Below are 22,950 nucleotides of genomic sequence, written 5' to 3' on the forward strand. Positions count from 1 at the left end.
AATGTTTGCTCTGATATACATTGTCAGCTGTGAGATCTTATATAGACAGGGCTGTGTCTGATCTCTACAGGCAGTTCTTTCCCCTCATGTCTTGGTGTTTTCTCTGATATACATTGTCAGCTGTGAGACCTTATATAGACAGGGCTGTGTCTGAGCTCTACAGGCAGTTCTTTCCCCTCATGTCTTGGTGTTTTCTCTGATATACATTGTCAGCTGTGAGACCTTATATAGACAGGGCTGTGTCTGAGCTCTACAGGAAGTTCTTTCCCTCTCATGGCTTGGTGTTAGCTCTGATATACATTGTCAGCTGTGAGATCTTATATAGACAGGGCTGTGTCTGAGCTCTACAGGCAGTTATTTCCACCTCATGTCTTGGTGTTTTCTCTGATATACATTGTCAGCTGTGAGACCTTATATAGACAGGGCTGTGTCTGAGCTCTACAGGCAGTTATTTCTATCTCATGGCTTGGTAATTCCTTTGATATACATTGTCAGCTGTGAGACCTATATAGACAGGGCTGTGTCTGAGCTCTACAGGAAGTTCTTTCCCTCTCATGGCTTAGTGTTTGCTCTCATATACATTGTCAGCTGTGAGATCTTATATAGACAGGGCTGTGTCTGAGCTCTACAGGCAGTTCTTTCTCCCCCATGGCTTGGTGTTTGCTCTGATATACATTGTCAGCTGTGAGATCTTATATAGACAGGGCTGTGTCTGAGCTCTACAGGCAGTTCTTTCCCCCTCATGGCTTGGTGTTTGCTCTGATATACATTGTCAGCTGTGAGATCTTATATAGACAGGGCTGTGTCTGAGCTCTACAGGCAGTTCTTTCCCCCTCATGTCTTGGTGTTTTCTCTGATATACATTGTAAGCTGTGAGATCCTATATAGACAGGGCTGTGTCTGAGCTCTACAGGCAGTTCTTTCCTCCTCATGTCTTGGTGTTTTCTCTGATATACATTGTCAGCTGTGAGATCTTATATAGACAGGGCTGTGTCTGAGCTCTACAGGCAGTTCTTTCCTCCTCATGTCTTGGTGTTTTCTCTGATATACATTGTCAGCTGTGAGATCTTATATAGACAGGGCTGTGTCTGAGCTCTACAGGCAGTTCTTTCCTCCTCATGTCTTGGTGTTTTCTCTGATATACATTGTCAGCTGTGAGATCTTATATAGACAGGGCTGTGTCTGAGCTCTACAGGCAGTTCTTTCCTCCTCATGTCTTGGTGTTTTCTCTGATATACATTGTCAGCTGTGAGATCTTATATAGACAGGGCTGTGTCTGAGCTCTACAGGCAGTTATTTCCACCTCATGGCTTGGTAATTCCTCTGATATACATTGTCAGCTGTGAGACCTATATAGACAGGGCTGTGTCTGAGCTCTACAGGCAGTTCTTTCCCTCTCATGGCTTAATGTTTGCTCTGATATACATTGTCAGCTGTGAGATCTCATATAGACAGGGCTGTTTCTGAGCTCTACAGGCAGTTCTTTCCCCCTCATGACTTGGTGTTTGCTCTGATATAGATTGTCAGCTGTGAGATCCTATATAGACAGGGCTGTGTCTGAGCTCTACAGGCAGTTCTTTCCCCCTCATGGCTTGGTGTTTGCTCTGATATACATTGTCAGCTGTGAGATCTTATATAGACAGGGCTGAGTCTGAGCTCTACAGGCAGTTCTTTCCACCTCATGGTGTTTGCTCTGATATACATTGTCAGCTGTGAGACCTTATATAGACAGGGCTGTGTCTGAGCTCTACAGGCAGTTCTTTCCACCTCATGGCTTGGTGTTTGCTCTGATATACATTGTCAGCTGTGAGACCTTATATAGACAGGGCTGTGTCTGAGCTCTACAGGCAGTTCTTTCCTCCTCATGTCTTGGTGTTTGCTCTGATATAAATTGTCAGCTGTGAGATCTTATATAGACAGGGCTGTGTCTGAGCTCTACAGGCTGTTCTTTCCCCCTTATGTCTTTGTGTTTGCGCTGATATACATTGTCAGCTGTGAGATCTTATATAGACAGGGCTGTGTCTGAGCTCTACAGGCAGTTCTTTCCCCCTTATGTCTTTGTGTTTGCTCTGTTATACATTGTCAGCTGTGAAACCTTATATAGACAGGGCAGTGTCTGATCTCTACAGGCAGTGCTTTCCACCTCATGGTGTTTGCTCTGATATACATTGTCAGCTGTGAGATCTTATATAGACAGGGCAGTGTCTGAGCTCTACAGGCAGTTCTTTCTTCCTCATGTCTTGGTGTTTGCTCTGTTATACATTGTCAGCTGTGAAACCTTATATAGACAGGGCTGTGTCTGAGCTCTACAGGCAGTTCTTTCTTCCTCATGGTTTGGTGTTTGCTCTGATATACATTGTCAGCTGTGAGATCTTATATAGACAGGGCTGTGTCTGAGCTCTACAGGCTGTTCTTTCCTCCTCATGGTGTTTGCTCTTATATACATTGTAAGCTGTAAGATCTTATATAGACAGGGCTGTGTCTGAGCTCTACAGGCAGTTCTTTCTCCCTCATGGTTTGGTGTTTGCTCTGATATACATTGTCAGCTGTGAGACCTTATATAGACAGGGCAGTGTCTGAGCTCTACAGGCAGTTCTTTCCCCCTCATGTCTTGGTGTTTTCTCTGATATACATTGTCAGCTGTGAGATCTTATATAGACAGGGCTGTGTCTGAGCTCTACAGGCAGTTCTTTCTTTCTCATGTCTTGGTGTTGCACTGATATACATTGTCAGCTGTGAGACCTTATATAGACAGGGCTGTGTCTGAGCTCTACAGGCAGTTCTTTCCACCTCATGGCTTGGTGTTTGCTCTGATATACATTGTCAGCTGTGAGACCTTATATAGACGGGGCTGTGTCTGAGCTCTACAGGCAGTTCTTTCTCCCTCATGGTTTGGTGTTTGCTCTGATATACATTGTCAGCTGTGAGACCTTATATAGACAGGGCAGTGTCTGAGCTCTACAGGCAGTTCTTTCCCCCTCATGTCTTGGTGTTTTCTCTGATATACATTGTCAGCTGTGAGATCTTATATAGACAGGGCTGTGTCTGAGCTCTACAGGCAGTTCTTTCTTTCTCATGTCTTGGTGTTTGCACTGATATACATTGTCAGCTGTGAGACCTTATATAGACAGGGCTGTGTCTGAGCTCTACAGGCAGTTCTTTCCACCTCATGGCTTGGTGTTTGCTCTGATATACATTGTCAGCTGTGAGACCTTATATAGACAGGGCTGTGTCTGAGCTCTACAGGCTGTTCTTTCCCCCTCATGTCTTGGTGTTTGCTCTGATATACATTGTCAGCTGTGAGATCTTATATAGACAGGGCTGTGTCTGATCTCTACAGGCAGTTCTTTCCCCCTCATGGCTTGGTGTTTGCTCTGATATACATTGTCAGCTGTGAGATCTTATATAGACAGGGCTGTGTCTGATCTCTACAGGCAGTTCTTTCCCCCTCATGGCTTGGTGTTTGCTCTGATATACATTGTCAGCTGTGAGATCTTATATAGACAGGGCTGTGTCTGATCTCTACAGGCAGTTCTTTCCCCCTCATGGCTTGGTGTTTGCTCTGATATACATTGTCAGCTGTGAGATCTTATATAGACAGGGCTGTGTCTGAGCTCTACAGGCAGTTCTTTTCCCCCTCATGTCTTGTGTTTGCTCTGATATACATTGTCATCTGTGAGACCTTATATAGACAGGACTGTGTCTGAGCTCTACAGGCAGTTCTTCCCCCTCATGTCTTGGTGTTTGCTCTGATATACATTGTCATCTGTGAGACCTTATATAGACAGGACTGTGTCTGAGCTCTACAGGCAGTTCTTTCCACCTCATGGCTTGGTGTTTGCTCTGTTATACATTGTCAGCTGTGAGATCTTATATAGACAGGGCTGAGTCTGAGCTCTACAGGCAGTTCTTTCTCCCTCATGACTTAGTGTTTGCTCTGATATTCTGTAGATACACAGTTCAGCAGACGGTATCACACATGACAGGATTTAGATACACAGTTCAGCAGACGGTATCACACATGACAGGATTTAGATACACAGTTCAGCAGACGGTATCCCACATGACAGGATTTAGATACACAGTTCAGCAGACGGTATCCCACATGACAGGATTTAGATACACAGCTCAGCAGACGGTATCCCACATGACAGGATTTAGATACACAGCTCAGCGATGGATATCGTGGCCATAGTAACCAGTCAGAGCACGGTCTCCATTTTACCCCAGTAATTTCGGATATTAACGCTGCGCTGTGATTGGTCAGACAGTCTTAGGTTGTCGCCCTTTATCCGTGTCCCGGTCGGATTAATCTTCTCGTCTCCGGGGGACGTCTTGACTTTTCCTCCATCTGATAATTTAGATATTTGATCCTTTATGGGAAAGGTTACAATAACACGGGGGGGGCGGCCATGTTGCTCTGCGTGTGACCGCGCCCTGGGGGGGGGGTGTACGCAGTAAAGCCGCTCATTGTCCTCGCCTTAGTGTACGGTCGCGTCTTTGTGTGGCGCTGATAACAATCATGGCGGTTCAGGTTACATTATTATTATTACCCAGTAATTGTGATGTATTATAATCGCCGCCTCCGTGATCTTACACAGGTTCCCACAGACGTCAGGGGGGGTCGGCCTTAAAGGGGTACTCCACTGCCCCAGCATTGGGGATATTTTGTTCTGAATACTTAGAGCGGGGGTCAGGGGTTGTGACGTCATGGCCACGCCCCTTGTGATGTCACACCACGCCCCCTCAATGCAGGTCTATGGGAGGGGGCGTGATGGCCAACCAAGCCTGCTCCCATAGACTATCATTGAGGGGGCATGGCATAATGTCACAAGGGGCGTGGCAATGACGTCACGACCCCGCCGCTCGCACCCAGCTTTCTAAACGAACGCCAGGTGCTGCACAGAAATCGGTGGGACCCCCCCACGATCAGACATCTTATCTCCTATCCTTTTCATAGGGAATAAGGCGGAGTACCCCTTTAAAGGAGCAGTCCACAATGGCACCTTTTATGGCATAGGGGGCAGTAGAGTCCTCTTGATTCATTAGAAAGTGTTTGGGGATTAGTAGATCAGTGTTTCCCAACCAGTGTGGTACCGGTGGTTGCAACACTACAACTCCCAGCATGCCGGAACAGCTGTTGGCTGTCCGTGCATGCTGGGAGTTGTAGTTTTGCAACAGTTGGAGGCACCCTGGTTGTGCAACACTGTTGTAGATCTACTATGTCTCTATGGGATTTGGCTAGAGAAAACTGGGGGACGGCCCCCAAAATTGTTTCACCTGCTCTGCACGTCGTGTTCAAGTCCGGGCATGCTGGGAGTTGTAGTTTTGCAACAGCTGGAGGCACTCTGGTTGCAAAACACAGTTGTAGATCCTCTATGTCTCAGTGGTGGACGGAGTTGCAGAGAATCCTAAGGTGGTGCCCCCGGAATAGTTTACCCTGCTCTGCACTGTGCTTCATGTTCAAGTCTGGGCATGCTGGGAGTTGTAGTTTTGCAACAGCTGGAGGCACCCTGGTTGGGAAACGCTGGTATTAGATGTGTTTAGGAAGCTGAACACATTGCTTTCATAGCATTCAGCTTCCCTGATAATATATTCTGTACCTTAATGTTTTCCAAGCAGTGTGCCTCCAGCTGTTGCAGAACTACAACTCTTAGCATGCCCGGACAGCCGTTGGCTGTCCGGGCATGCTGGGAGTTGTAGTTTTGCAACAGCTGGAGGCACTCTGGTTGCAAAACACTGTTGTAGATCCTCTATGTCTCAGTGGTGGACGGAGTTGCAGAGAATCCTCAGTTGTTTCCCCCGGAATAGTTTCACATGCTCTGCTCTGTGCGTCGTGTTCAAGTCTGGGCATACAGGGAGTTGTAGTTTTGCAACAGCTGGAGGCACCCTGGTTGTGCAACACTGTTGTAGATCTGCTATGTCTCTATGGGATTTGGCTAGACAAAACTGGGTGACGGCCTCCAAAATTGTTTAATCCGCTCTGCACTCCGCGTTGTGTTCAAACCTGAGCATGCTGGGAGTTGTAGTTTTGCAACAGCTGGAGACACAATGGTTGGGAAACACTGGTATTAGATGTTTAGGAAGCTGAACACATTGCTCTCATAGCATTCAGCTTCCCTGAAAATATATTCTGTACCTTAATGTTTTCCAAGCAGTGTGCCTCCAGCTGTTGCAGAACTACAACTCTCAGCATGCTCGGACAGCCATTGCCTGTCCGGGCATGCTGGGAGTTGTAGTTTTGCAACAGCTGGAGGCACTCTGGTTGCAAAACACAGTTGTAGATCCTCTATGGAGTTGCAGAGAACCCTCAGGTGGTGCCCCCGGAATAGTTTCACATGCTCTGCTCTGTGCTTCGTGTTCAAGTCTGGGCATGCTGGGAGTTGTAGTTTTGCAACAGCTGGAGGCACTCTGGTTGGAAAACACTGTTATAGATCCACTATGTCGCTATGGGGGACGGAGTTGCAGAGAATCCTTAGATGGTGCCCCCGGAATAGTTTCACATGCTCTGCACTGCATGTGGAGTCCAAGTCTGGGCATGCTGGGAGGTGTAGTTTTGCAACAGCTGGAGGCACCCTGGTTGTGCAACACTGTTGTAGATCTGCTATGTCTCTATGGGATTTGGCTAGACAAAACTGGGTGACGGCCTCCAAAATTGTTTAATCCGCTCTGCACTCCGCGTTGTGTTCAAACCTGAGCATGCTGGGAGTTGTAGTTTTGCAACAGCTGGAGACACAATGGTTGGGAAACACTGGTATTAGATGTTTAGGAAGCTGAACACATTGCTCTCATAGCATTCAGCTTCCCTGAAAATATATTCTGTACCTTAATGTTTTCCAAGCAGTGTGCCTCCAGCTGTTGCAGAACTACAACTCTCAGCATGCTCGGACAGCCATTGCCTGTCCGGGCATGCTGGGAGTTGTAGTTTTGCAACAGCTGGAGGCACTCTGGTTACAAAACACAGTTGTAGATCCTCTATGGAGTTGCAGAGAACCCTCAGGTGGTGCCCCCGGAATAGTTTCACATGCTCTGCTCTGTGCTTCGTGTTCAAGTCTGGGCATGCTGGGAGTTGTAGTTTTGCAACAGCTGGAGGCACTCTGGTTGGAAAACACTGTTATAGATCCACTATGTCGCTATGGGGGACGGAGTTGCAGAGAATCCTTAGATGGTGCCCCCGGAATAGTTTCACATGCTCTGCACTGCATGTGGAGTCCAAGTCTGGGCATGCTGGGAGGTGTAGTTTTGCAACAGCTGGAGGCACCCTGGTTGCAAAATACAGTTGTAGATCCTCTATGTCGCTATGGGGGACGGAGTTGCAGAGAATCCTCAGTTGTTGGCCCCGGAATAGTTTCACCAACTCTGCACTGCACATGGTGTCAAAGTCTGGGCATTCTGGGAGTTGTAGTTTTGCAACAGCTGGAGGCACCCTGGTTGCGCAACACTGTTTTAGATCCGCTATGTCTCTATGGGACTTGGCTAGACAAAACTGGGGGATGGCCCCAAAATAGTTTCACCCACTCTGCGTATTGTGTTCAAGTTTGGGCATGCTGGGAGTTGTAGTTTTGCAACAGCTGGAGGCACCCCGGTTGGAAAACACTGTTGTAGATCCTCTATATCTCAGTGGTGGACGGAGTTGCAGAGAATCCTCAGGTGGTGCCCCCCGGAATAGTTTCACCCGCTCTGCACTGCACCTCACCGATCCAGAAGAGCGAAGCCCGAGGGGGGACGTTCTGTAAGACGCTGTTCACATCTGGCGACAACAGTGCAGCAGGAAATAAATGGCCTCCGAAATGGGCCTGATGGGCCCCCTCATAGGTCAAAGGGGTTTGGAGCATCTTTTGCAGCTTTAGGGCCGGGTTACACTGCGGTTTTGGCCGCAACAGGGGTCATGTGACCAAGAACTGCCATGTTGTTCTGCAATGATCGCACCGTGTCGGGGGTAAGGTAAATGAATGGGGTTGTGTTGCGCCCCACAAGTGGCCGAGACCCATCAAAGATGGATTCCATGTGACCGCCACTTCTCAGCCACGAAAAAATAAATCATTATTAAATTCAACTGAAGTCAATGGGAAAGACATCTAGAAAAACTATACGGCTGTGTACGGCTCCAAAAAAAATCACTTTTTAAGGTCATTTTCATCCCCCAAAAATTGCTGCATCGCCGATTGGGTGGCATTTGCTGCATCAAAAAATAAAAGTCTGAGGAGCAAAAAATAAATAAAGAAATAAAATAAAGAGAACCCAAATGGTAGAAAACAAAATTGCTAAAATGTCTGTTTTAATGAGGCTGAAAATATGGACTCAAGTGCGAGTTATGACTAAAGTCCACGCTGGACTGCAGGTCTATTAATCTGACGACATCATAGGGATCTATAGGAATCTATACTGATCTATACTGATCTATAGGAATCTATACTGATCTATACTGATCTATAGGAATCTATACTGATCTATACTGATCTATAGGAATCTATACTGATCTATACTGATCTATAGGAATATATACTGATCTATAGGAATCTATACTGATCTATACTGATCTATAGGAATCTATACTGATCTATACTGATCTATAGGAATATATACTGATCTATAGGAATCTATACTGATCTATACTGATCTATAGGAATCTATACTGATCTATACTGATCTATAGGAATATATACTGATCTATAGGGATCTATACTGATCTATAGGGATCTATACTGATCTATAGTGTTCTATAGAGATCTATACGGATCTATAGGAATCTATACTGATCTATAGGGATCTATATTGATCTATAGGGATCTATATTGATCTATAGTGTTCTATAGGGATCTATACTGATCTATAGTAATATATCCTGATCTGTAGTGTTCTATAGGGATCTATACTGATCTATAGGAATTTATACTGCTCTATAGGGATCTATACTGATCTATAGGGATCTATACTGATCTATAATGATCTATAGGGATCTATATTGATCTATAGTGTTCTATAGGGATCTATACTGATCTATAGTAATCTATCCTGATCTGTAGTGTTCTATAGGGATCTATACTGATCTATAGGAATTTATACTGCTCTATAGGGATCTTTACCGATCTAGAGGAATCTATACTGATCTATAGTGTTCTATAGGGATCTATACTGATCTAGAGGAATCTATACTGATCTAAAAGGATCTGTTCTCATCTATAGGGATCTCTACTGATCTATAGTGTTCTTTGGGGATCTGTACTCATCTAAATGGATCTTTACTGATCTATACCAATCTATAAAGATCTAAAGAGATCTCTACTGATCTATATGGATCTATAAAGATCTATAGTTAGCTCTAATGATCTATAGAAGATCTATAGGGATCTATACAATTCTCAATGGATCTATAGAAATCTACAGGAATCTATACTGATCTAAAGGGATCTGTTCTCATCTATATGGATCTCTACTGACCTATACAGATCTATAGGGATCTATAAAGATCTATAGGGATCCCTGCTAATCTATATCGACCTATAGGATCTATACCATTCTAAATGGTTCTATAGAAATCTATAGGGATCTATACTGATCCATGTCATTCTATATTAATCAATGCGGATCTATAAGAGTTTATAATGATCTATAGCTTATCTATAGGGATCTCTAATAATCTTTAGTGATCTATATTACTACCCAAAGAAAAACTACACACGGTATAATAAATACACAAGAACCAAAATATTATTCAGAACAATAACAACAGTTTTATTAAGTCAACAAATACAAAAGCAGACATATAAAATCTATTAAAATATCCAATAAAAGAGACACCTCAGAAATCGAGGGGGCGAGACGTTCTCCCTCCAGGAGCGCAGTCTGACCTAAACACGTATGTACCCCCATAAACTGAAAACATGGCAGTATCCCTAGTATCCAGAATATAAGAGCAATATCAGTAGACAATCCGGTATATTCTAAATCCAGTACAAATAATATCTAAGAAAGGATATGTAGAGCAATAAAACCAGAAATAGAATGAGCATCACCAGCGTAAAAACACAGTAGATAGATGAAAGGATCAGAAGGGATACACACTGCGGCGTTAAAGATCTGCGCGTGCGCCGAATGAATCCCACACGTTCCGATGCCTTTGTATGTGAGTAGATGAGTTACAGCTGAGAAAAGGCGCTCGGTTTCTTTCTAAGGGTCTTCAGAAGTGTGAATGGGAATGCGGAATCCCATAGAAATCTATGCACTTTCATTTGAGGCAAAATTCCGCAAGCAGAAATTCTGCCGTGTGAATAGACCCCAAGAATAATGACGTAACTTCTAATCCCAGCTAATAGATGTAGTAAATACTGTTATCTAATAGCAACTAATATAACATATATATATATATATATATATATATATATATATATATATACTCACACATTAGTCTTATCATCACATGGTAACATATTCTATCCATAAATTAAAAATACATTATAATAAAATGTGCTGGATTAACTAAACATTTTTGAGCCGAAAACAAAACAAAAAACTCCTCCCTCCTATAGCCAAGGCCAATCACTGTCGCTGACCTATGACCATCGCTACCGCTGACCTATAGCAAGTCAGTCTCACAAGTTCCAAGATGACGCCGAACAATACTAACAGCGCATGCGCCCAACAATACTGACAACGCATGCGCCCAACAATACTAACAGCGCATGCGCCCAACAATACTAACAGCGCATGAGCCCAACAATACTAACAGCGCATGAGCCCAACAATACTAACAAAGCATGTGCCCAACAATACTAACAGCGCATGTGCCCAACAATACAAACAGCGCATGTGCCCAACAACACTAACAGCGCATGCGCCCAACAGTACTAATAGCGCATGTGCCCAATAATACTAACAGCACATGCACCCATCAATACAAGCAGCAGATGCGACCAACAATACAAGCAGCAGATGCCCCCAACAATACAAGCAGCAGATGCGCCCAACAATACAAGCAGCGCATGTGCCCAACAGTACAAGCAGCGCATGTGCCCAACAATACTAACAGCGCATGTGCCCAACAATACTAACAGCGCATGCGCCCGACAATACAAACAGTGCATGTGCCCAACAATACTAACAGCGCATGAGCCCAACAATACTAACAGCGCATGTGCCCAACAATACTAACAGCGCATGTGCCCAACAATACTAACAGCGCATGTGCCCAACAATACTAACAGCGCATGTGCCCAACAATACTCACAGCGCATGTGCCCAACAATACAAACAGCGTATGTGCCCAACAATACTAACAGCGCATGTGCCCAACAATACTAACAGCGCATGTGCCCAACAATACAAACAGCGCATGTGCCCAACAATACTAACAGCGCATGTGCCCAACAATACTAACAACGCATGTGCCCAACAACACTAACAGCGCATGCGCCCAACAATACTAACAGCGCATGCACTCAACAATACTAACAGCGCATGTACCAAACAATACTAACAGCGCATGTGCCCAACAATACTAACAGCGTATGCGCCCAACAATACTAACAGCGCATGAGCCCAACAATACTAACAAAGCATGTGCCCAACAATACTAACAGCGCATGCGTCCAACAATAATAACAGCGCATGTGCCCAACAATACGAACAGCGCATGTGCCCAACAATACTAACAGCGCATGTACCCAACAATACTAACAGCGCATGAGCCCAACAATACTAACAAAGCATGTGCCCAACAACACTAACAGCGCATGCGCCCAACAATACTAACAGCGCATGTACCCAACAATACTAACAGCGCATGTACCCAACAATACTAACAGCGCATGTACCAAACAATACTAACAGCTCATACGCCCAACAATACTAACAGTGCATGAGCCCAACAATACTAACAGCGCATGAGCCCAACAATACTAACAGCGCATGAGCCCAACAATACTAACAGCGCATGAGCCCAACAATACTAACAGCGCATGAGCCCAACAATACTAACAAAGCATGTGCCCAACAATACTTACAGCGCATGTGCTCAACAATACAAACAGCGCATGTGCCCAACAACACTAACAGCGCATGCGCCCAACAGTACTAATAGCGCATGTGCCCAATAATACTAACAGCACATGCACCCAACAATACAAGCAGCAGATGCGCCCAACAATACAAGCAGCAGATGCGCCCAACAATACAAGCAGCGCATGCGCCCAACAATACAAGCAGCGCATGTGCCCAACAATACTAACAGCGCATGCGCCCGACAATACAAACAGTGCATGTGCCCAACAATACAAGCAGCGCATGCGCCCAACAATACTAACAGCGCATGTGCCCAACAATACAAGCAGCGCATGCACCCAGCAATACAAACAGCGTATGTGCCCAACAATACTAATAGCGCATGTGCCCAACAGTACAAGAAGCGAATGCGCCCAGCAATACAAAAAGCGCACGTGCCCAACAATACTAACAGTGCATGTGCCCAACAAAACAAGCAGCGCGTGCGCCCAAGAATACTAACAGCACATGTGCCCAACAATACTAACAGCGCATGTGCCCAACAATACTAACAGCACATGTGCCCAACAATACTAACAGCGCATGTGCCCAACAATACTAACAGCGCATGCGCCCAACAATACTAACAGCGCATGCACTCAACAATACTAACAGCGCATGTACCAAACAATACTAACAGCGCATGTGCCCAACAATACTAACAGCGTATGCGCCCAACAATACTAACAGCGCATGAGCCCAACAATACTAACAAAGCATGTGCCCAACAATACTAACAGCGCATGCGTCCAACAATAATAACAGCGCATGTGCCCAACAATACGAACAGCGCATGTGCCCAACAATACTAACAGCGCATGCACCCAGCAATACAAACAGCGTATGTGCCCAACAATACTAATAGCGCATGTGCCCAACAGTACAAGAAGCGAATGCGCCCAGCAATACAAAAAGCGCACGTGCCCAACAATACTAACAGTGCATGTGCCCAACAAAACAAGCAGCGCGTGCGCCCAAGAATACTAACAGCACATGTGCCCAACAATACTAACAGCGCATGTGCCCAACAATACTAACAGCACATGTGCCCAACAATACTAACAACGCATGTGCCCAACAACACTAACAGCGCATGCGCCCAACAATACTAACAGCGCATGCACTCAACAATACTAACAGCGCATGTACCAAACAATACTAACAGCGCATGTGCCCAACAATACTAACAGCGTATGCGCCCAACAATACTAACAGCGCATGAGCCCAACAATACTAACAAAGCATGTGCCCAACAATACTAACAGCGCATGCGTCCAACAATAATAACAGCGCATGTGCCCAACAATACGAACAGCGCATGTGCCCAACAATACTAACAGCGCATGTACCCAACAATACTAACAGCGCATGAGCCCAACAATACTAACAAAGCATGTGCCCAACAACACTAACAGCGCATGCGCCCAACAATACTAACAGCGCATGTACCCAACAATACTAACAGCGCATGTACCCAACAATACTAACAGCGCATGTACCAAACAATACTAACAGCTCATACGCCCAACAATACTAACAGTGCATGAGCCCAACAATACTAACAGCGCATGAGCCCAACAATACTAACAGCGCATGAGCCCAACAATACTAACAGCGCATGAGCCCAACAATACTAACAGCGCATGAGCCCAACAATACTAACAAAGCATGTGCCCAACAATACTTACAGCGCATGTGCTCAACAATACAAACAGCGCATGTGCCCAACAACACTAACAGCGCATGCGCCCAACAGTACTAATAGCGCATGTGCCCAATAATACTAACAGCACATGCACCCAACAATACAAGCAGCAGATGCGCCCAACAATACAAGCAGCAGATGCGCCCAACAATACAAGCAGCGCATGCGCCCAACAATACAAGCAGCGCATGTGCCCAACAATACTAACAGCGCATGCGCCCGACAATACAAACAGTGCATGTGCCCAACAATACAAGCAGCGCATGCGCCCAACAATACTAACAGCGCATGTGCCCAACAATACAAGCAGCGCATGCACCCAGCAATACAAACAGCGTATGTGCCCAACAATACTAATAGCGCATGTGCCCAACAGTACAAGAAGCGAATGCGCCCAGCAATACAAAAAGCGCACGTGCCCAACAATACTAACAGTGCATGTGCCCAACAAAACAAGCAGCGCGTGCGCCCAAGAATACTAACAGCACATGTGCCCAACAATACTAACAGCGCATGTGCCCAACAATACTAACAGCACATGTGCCCAACAATACTAACAGCGCATGTGCCCAACAATACAAGCAGCGCATGTGCCCAACAATACTAACAGTGCATGTGCCCAACAATACTAACAGCGCATGTACCCAACAATACTAACAGCGCATGTGCCCAACAATACTAACAGCGCATGAGCCCAACAATACTAACAGCGCATGAGCCCAACAATACTAACAGCGCATGAGCCCAACAATACTAACAGCGCATGAGCCCAACAGTACTAACAGCGCATGAGCCCAACAATACTAACAAAGCATGTGCCCAACAATATTACAGCGCATGTGCCCAACAATACAAACAGCGCATGTGCCCAACAACACTAACAGCGCATGCGCCCAACAGTACTAATAGCGCATGTGCCCAATAATACTAACAGCACATGCACCCATCAATGCAAGCAGCAGATGCGCCCAACAATACAAGCAGCATATGCGCCCAACAATACAAGCAGCGCATGTGCCCAACAATACAAGCAGCGCATGTGCCCAACAATACAAGCAGCGCATGTGCCCAACAATACTAACAGCGCATGCGCCCGACAATACAAACAGTGCATGTGCCCAACAATACAAGCAGCGCATGCGCCCAACAATACTAACAGCGCATGTGCCCAACAATACAAGCAGCGCATGCACCCAGCAATACAAACAGCGTATGTGCCCAACAATAATAACATCGCATGTGCCCAACAGTACAAGAAGCGAATGCGCCCAGCAATACAAAAAGCACACGTGCCCAACAATACTAACAGTGCATGTGCCCAACAAAACAAGCAGCGCGTGCGCCCAACAATACTAACAGCACATGTGCCCAACAATACTAACAGCGCATGTGCCCAACAAAACAAGCAGCGCGTGCGCCCAACAATACTAACAGCGCATGTGCCCAACAATACTAACAGCGCATGTGCCCAACAATACTTGCAGCACATGTGCCCAACAATACTAACAGCGCATGTGCCCAACAATACAAGCAGCGCATGCGCCCAACAATACAAGCAGCGCATGTGCCCAACAATACAAGCAGCGCATGTGCCCAACAATACTAACAGTGCATGTGCCCAACAATACTAACAGTGCATGTGCCCAACAATACTAACAGTGCATGTGCCCAACTATACTAACAGCGCATGCGCCCAACAATAGAAAACAAACAGCGCATGTGCCCAACAATACAAGCAGCGCATGTGCCCAACAATACAAGCAGCGCATGTGCCCAACAATACAAGCAGCGCATGTGCCCAACAATACTAACAGTGCATGTGCCCAACAATACTAACAGTGCATGTGCCCAACTATACTAACAGCGCATGCGCCCAACAATAGAAAACAAACAGCGCATGTGCCCAAAAATACTAACAGCGCATGTGCCCAACTATACTAACAGCGCATGCGCCCAACAATAGAAAACAAACAGCGCATAAGCCCAAAAATAGTAACAGTGCATGTGCCCAACAATACAAACCGCGCATGTGCCCAACAATACAAACCGCGCATGTGCCCAACAATACAAACAGCGCATGTATTGTTTGTATTGTTGGGCACATGCACTGTTAGTATTTTTGGGCACATGCGCTGTTAGTATTGTTGGGCACATGCGCTGTTAGTATTGTTGGGCACATGCGCTGTTAGTATTGTTGGGCGCATGCGCTGTTAGTATTGTTGGGCGCATGCGCTGTTTGTATTGTTGGGCACATGCACTGTTAGTATTGTTGGGCTCATGCGCTGTTAGTATTGTTGGGCTCATGCGCTGTTCGTATTGTTGGGCACATGCGCTGTTAGTATTGTTGGGCATATGCACTGTTAGTATTGTTGGGCTCATGCGCTGTTAGTATTGTTGGGCTCATGCGCTGTTAGTATTGTTGGGCTCATGCGCTGTTAGTATTGTTGGGCTCATGCGCTGTTAGTATTGTTGGGCTCATGCGCTGTTAGTATTGTTGGGCACATGCGCTGTTAGTATTGTTGGGCATATGCGCTGTTCGTATTGTTGGGCACATGCGCTGTTCGTATTGTTGGGCACATGCGCTGTTTGTATTGCTGGGCACATACGCTGTTCGTATTGTTGGGCACATGCGCTGTTAGTATTGTTGGGCACATGCGCTGTTAGTATTGTTGGGCACATGCGCTGTTCGTATTGTTGGGCACATGCGCTGTTCGTATTGTTGGGCACATGCGCTGTTAGTATTGTTGGGCAGATGCGCTGTTCGTATTGTTGGGCACATGCGCTATTAGTATTGTTGGGCACATGCGCTGTTATTATTGTTGGGCACATGCGCTGTTTGTATTGTTGGGCGCATGCGCTGTATGTATTGTTCGGCGTCATCTTGGAACTTGTGAGGCTGACTTGCTATAGGTTAGCGGTAGCGATTGGCCTTGGCTATAGGAGGGAGGAGTTTTTTGTTTTGCTTTCAATGTAAAAATGTAAGTTATTTTAGCACATTTTATAATGTATTTTTATTTTATGAATAGAATATGTTACCATGTGTGTTTATGTATATACACTGCTCAAAAACATAAAGTGAACACTAAGATAACACATCCTAGATCTGAATGAACTAATGGTATGAAATCCTTTCCTCTTTACATAGTTGAATTCGCTGACAACAAAATCACACAAAAATTATCAATGGAAATCATCAACCCCTGGAGGTCTGGATATGGAGTCACTCAAAATCACAGTGGAAAACCCCACTACAGGCCGATCCAACTTTATGTAATGTCCTTAATACAAGTCCCAATGAGGCTCAGTAGTGTGTGTGGCCTCCACGTGCCCGTATGACCTCCCTACAACGCCTGGGCATGATCCTGATGAGGTGGAGGATGGTCTCCTGAGGAATGTCCTCCCAGACCTGGACTAAAGCATCCGCCAACTCCTGGACAGTCTGTGGTGGATGGAGCGAGACGTCCCAGATGTGCTCAATCGGATTCAGGGGAACGGACGGCCAGTCCATAGCATCAATGCCTTCTTCTTGTAGGAACTGCTGACACACTCCAGCCACATGAGGTCTAGTATTGTCTTGTATTAGGAGGAACCCAGGGCCAACCGCACCAGCATATGGTCTCACAAGGGGTCTGAGGATCTCATCTCCGTACCTAATGGCAGTCAGGCTACCTCTGGCAAGCACATGGAGGGCTGTGCGGACCCCCAAAGAAATGCCACACCACACCATTACTGACCCACTGCCAAACCGGTCATGCTGGAGGATGTTGCAGGCAGCAGAACGTTCTCCACGGTGTCTCCAGACTCTGTCATGTCTGTCACATGTGCTCAGTGTGAACCTGCTTTCATCTGTGAAGAGCACAGGGCTCCAGTGGGGAATTTGCCAATCTTGGTGTTCTCTGGCAAATGCCAAACGTCCTGCACGGTGTTGGGCTGTAAGCACAACCCCCACCTGTGGACGTCGGGCCCTCATACCACCCTCATGGAGTCTGTTTCTGACCGTTTGAGTGGACACATGCACATTTGTGTCCTGCTGGAAGTCATTTTGCAGGGCTCTGGCAGTGCTCCTCCTGCTCCTCTTTGCACAAAGGCGGAGGTAGCGGTCCTGCTGCTGGGTTGTTGCCCTCCTACGGCCTCCTCCATGTCTCCTGATGTACTGGCCTGTCTCCTGGTAGCGCCTCCATGCTCTGGACACTACGCTGACAGACACAGCAATCCTTCTTGCCACAGCTCGCATTGATGTGCCATCCTGGATGAGCTGCACTACCTGAGCCACTTGTGTGGGTTGTAGACTCCGTCTCATGCTACCACTAGAGTGAAAGCACCACCAGCATTCAAAAGTGACCAAAGCATCAGCCAGGAAGCATAGGAACTGAGAAGTGGTCTGTGGTCACCACCTGCAGAACCACTCCTTTATTGGGGGTGTCTTGCTAATTGCCTATAATTTCCACGTGTTGTCTGTTCCATGTGAAATTGATTGTCAATCAGTGTTCTTCCTGATTGGACAGTGGGATCTCACACAAGTGTCAGTGACTTGGAGTTACATTGTTTACGTGTTCCCTTTATGTTTTTGAGCAATATATGTTATATTAGTTGCTATTAGATAACAGTATTTGCTACATCTATTATCTCGGAATAGAAGTTACATCATCATTCTTGGGGTCTATTCACACGGCAGAATTTCTGCTGCGGAATCCCATAGAAATCTATGGACTTTCATTTGAGGTGGAAATTCTATTTCTGGTTTTATTGCTCTACATATCCTTTCTTAGATATTATTTGTACTGGATTTAGAATATACCGGATTGTCTACTGATATTGCTCTTATATTCTGGATACTAGGGATAGGGCCATGTTTTCAGTTTATGGGGGTACATACGTGTTTAGGTCAGACTGCGCTCCTGGAGGGAGAACGTTTCGCCCCCTCGATTTCTGCGGTGTCTCTTTTATGGGATATTTTAATAGATTTTATATGTCTGCTTTTGTATTTGTTGACTCAATAAAACTGTTGTTATTGTTGTGAATAATATTTTGGTTCTTGTGCATTTATTATACCGTGTGTAGTTTTTCTTTGGGTAGTATTTATTATTTATACTCTGTTGCTCCCCGGATGGGTTATCTGGGCCGAGACCCCCGTTCTCTTTAATAGTAATCTATTTTAATCAATGCTGATCTATACTGATTTATATTAATCTATGCTGATCTATAGGAATCTATACTGATTTATATTAATCTATGCTGATCTATAGGGATCTATACTGATTTATATTAATCTATGCTGATCTATAGGGATCTATACTGATTTATATTAATCTATGCTGATCTATAGGGATCTATACTGATTTATATTAATCTATGCTGATCTATAGGAATCTATACTGATTTATATTAATCTATGCTGATCTATAGGGATCTATACTGATTTATATTAATCTATGCTGATCTATAGGGATCTATACTGATTTATATTAATCTATGCGGATCTATAGGAATCTATACTGATTTATATTAATCTATGCTGATCTATAGGGATCTATACTGATTTATATTAATCTATGCGGATCTATAGGAATCTATACTGATTTATATTAATCTATGCTGATCTATAGGGATCTATACTGATTTATATTAATATATGCGGATCTATAGGGATCTATACTGAGCTATAGTAATCAATGCTGATCTATAGGGATCTATACTGATCTACAGGGATCTATACTGGTCTATAGGGATCTATACTGATCTATAGGGATCTATACTGACCTATAGGGATTTATACTGATCTATAAAAAAAATCTATGCTGATCTATAGGGATCTATACTTATTTATATTAATCTATGTGGATCTATAGGGATCTATACTGATCTATATTAATCTATGCTGATCTATAGGGATCTATAGTGATCTATATGAAGCTATACTGATCTATATTAATCTATGATGATCTATAGGGATCTATACTGATCTATATTAATCAATGCTGGTCTTAAGTAATCAATGCTGATCTATAGGGCTCTATACTGATCTATAGGAATCTATACTGATCTACATTAATCTATGCTGATCTATATGGATCTATACTGATCTATATTAATCAATGCTGATCTATAGTAATCAATACTGATCTATAGGGCTCTATACTGATCTATAGGGATCTATACTGATCTACATTAATCTATGCTGATCTATATTAATCTATGCTGATCTAAAGGGATCTATACTGATCTACATTAATCTATACTGATCTATAGGAATCTATACTGATCTACATTAATCTATGCTGAACTATATGGATCTATACTGATCTATATTAATCAATGCTGATCTATAGTAATCAATACTGATCTATAGGGCTCTATACTGATCTATAGGGATCTATACTGATCTACATTAATCTATGCTGATCTATATTAATCTATGCTGATCTAAAGGGATCTATACTGATCTACATTAATCTATACTGATCTATATTAATCTATGCTGATCTATATTAATCTATACTGATCTATATTAATCTATGCTGATCTATATTAATCTATGCTGATCTAAAGGGATCTATACTGATCTATATGAAGCTATACTGATCTATATTAATCTATACTGATCTATAGGGATCTACAGTGATCATTACATAGCAGAATGAATCCAGCCTAGGGCTCTGTTCAGACCTGTGTTCGAGGGTTCTGGTTTTCTGCACCATAACTGGAGCAGAAAAAAAGGAAACTTTTACAGAACCGGGATATTTTGTCTGGTATTTTTGACTAAATCTTTGATGGACGCGGCTGATGCTGATCTGACAGTGTTGCAATGTGTTTTTTTTACTTTATTTAATACACTTACTGGCCCCCTTCTAGGTACACCTGGCTAGCACCGGGTTAGACCCCTCTAAGTGTATATATACTCACTGCCCACTTTATTAGGTACACCGCTCTAGTTCTGGGTTGGACCCACTTTACACTTTCTAGAAGGTGCTGGACACATTCCTCATAGATTTCCCTCCATTAGGACACAATGACATCACACAGTTCTCCATATAGACATGATGACATCACACAGTTCCTCTATATAGACATGATGACATCACACAGTTCCTCCATATGGACATGATGACATCACACAGTTCCTTTATATGGACATGATGACATCACACAGTTCCTCTATATAGACATGATGACATCACACAGTTCTCCATATAGACATGATGACATCACACAGTTCCTCTATATAGACATGATGACATCACACAGTTCCTCCATATGGACATGATGACATCACACAGTTCCTCCATATAGACATGATGACATCACACAGTTCTTCCATATGGACATGATGACATCACACAGTTCCTCCATATGGACATGATGACATCACACAGTTCCTCCATATGGACATGATGACATCACACAGTTCCTCCATATGGACATGATGACATCACACAGTTCTTCCATATGGACATGATGACATCACACAGTTCCTCCATATAGACATGATGACATCACACAGTTCCTCTATATGGACATGATGACATCACACAGTTCCTCTATATGGACATGATGACATCACACAGTTCCTCCATATGGACATGATGACATCACACAGTTCTTCCATATGGACATGATGACATCACACAGTTCCTCCATATAGACATGATGACATCACACAGTTCCTCTATATGGACATGATGACATCACACAGTTCCTCCATAAGGACATGATGACATCACACAGTTCCTCCATATAGACATGATGACATCACACAGTTCCTCCATAAGGACATGATGACATCACACAGTTCCTCCATATGGACATGATGACATCACACAGTTCCCCCATATGGACATGATGACATCACACAGTTCCCCCATATAGACATGATGACATCACACAGTTCTTCCATATAGACATGGTGACATCACACAGTTCCTCCATATGGACATGAAGACATCACACAGTTCCTCCATATGGACATGATGACATCACACAGTTCCTCCATATGGACATGATGACATCACACAGTTCCTCCATATAGACATGATGACATCACACAGTTCCCCCATATGGACATGATGACATCACACAGTTCCTCCATATGGACATGATGACATCACACAGTTCCTCCATATAGACATGATGACATCACACAGTTCCTCCATATGAACATGATGACATCACACAGTTGCTGCAGATTTGTCGGCTGCAGATCATGATGGGAACCTCTTGTTTCCATCAATTGGTACTAAGAGGCCCAGAATATGTCCCCCACCATCACACCCCCACCAGCCTGACCCGCTGATACAAGGCAGGATGGATCCATTCTTTATGTTCTTTACACCAAATTCTGACCCTTCCATCTCAATGTCACAGCTGGAATGGCGACTCCTCAGACCAGACAACATTCTTCCATCTTCCATTGTCCAGTTTTGGTGACCTGTGTGAATTGAAGCCTCAGTTTCCGGTTCTAAGGAGTGGCCCCCGGTGTGGTCTTCTGCTGCTGTAGCCCATCTGCTCCAAGGTCCAACTTGTTATGTGATCAGAGTTGGTATTCTGCAGACTTTGGCTGTAATTAGTGGTTATTTGAGTTCCTGTTGCCTTTCTGTCACCCTGAACCAGTCAACCCATTCTCCTCTGACATCAACAAGGTATTTTATTTTTAAATCTACACAATCTTTAGTGAGATTTCTTGACCACATCTACATGCCTAAATGCATCGAGCTGCTGTCATGTGATTAGCCTATTATCTTACCTGAACAGGTGACCAGTGAGTGTATAAATCAATGCAGCCGCTGGGGGCGCTATAAGAGCATATTCAGCTGTAGTCTATGAGGCGGCCGCAGGGGGCGCTCATTATAATCGCCAGCAGTATAGAAGGATCAGCGGCTCAGTGCGGATCTCCTTCTCTTCCGCCACCGATCGCCGCCGCCTTTCGCTTTCTTTCCGCCGCCTTTTACAGTCCCAACTGTCAATGAAGGTTGTATCACGGTTGTCATGGGGACGGCACCGGAAGTGACGTAGAATCCGGATCTCCGGCGCCGATTGGAGGCCGCAGCGGCGGTAACGTTCAATCCAGGACGAGAGGTGACGGCAGCGATCAGAGGGGTCCGGGGGTGACTGCAGGGTAATGAGGGGTCCGGGGGTGACTGGAGTGTGATGAGGGGTCCGGGGGTGACTGGAGTATGATGAGGGGCCCGGGGGGTGACTGGAGTGTGATG

At 44.7% G+C, this 22,950-nt stretch overlaps 2 protein-coding genes across 2 annotated transcripts in view; one reads left to right on the forward strand and one right to left on the reverse strand.

Annotated features, from left to right (window-relative positions):
- Positions 1-22,618, reverse strand: part of SIDT1 (SID1 transmembrane family member 1) — a 169,070-nt gene extending 146,452 nt beyond the window's left edge. Inside the window, exon 1 of the mRNA XM_056559952.1 lies at positions 22,485-22,618. The gene's annotated coding sequence lies outside the window, so the exon portion shown is untranslated. The remainder of the gene's footprint in view (positions 1-22,484) is intronic.
- A 66-nt stretch (positions 22,619-22,684) lies between these two features.
- Positions 22,685-22,950, forward strand: part of SPICE1 (spindle and centriole associated protein 1) — a gene marked incomplete at its 3' end in the record, with an annotated part of 32,156 nt that continues 31,890 nt past the window's right edge. The window contains 1 exon segment of the mRNA XM_056559954.1: positions 22,685-22,816.

Source organism: Hyla sarda, chromosome 2 (genome assembly GCF_029499605.1).
Source record: "Hyla sarda isolate aHylSar1 chromosome 2, aHylSar1.hap1, whole genome shotgun sequence".
NCBI classification, from domain to species: domain Eukaryota; kingdom Metazoa; phylum Chordata; class Amphibia; order Anura; family Hylidae; genus Hyla; species Hyla sarda.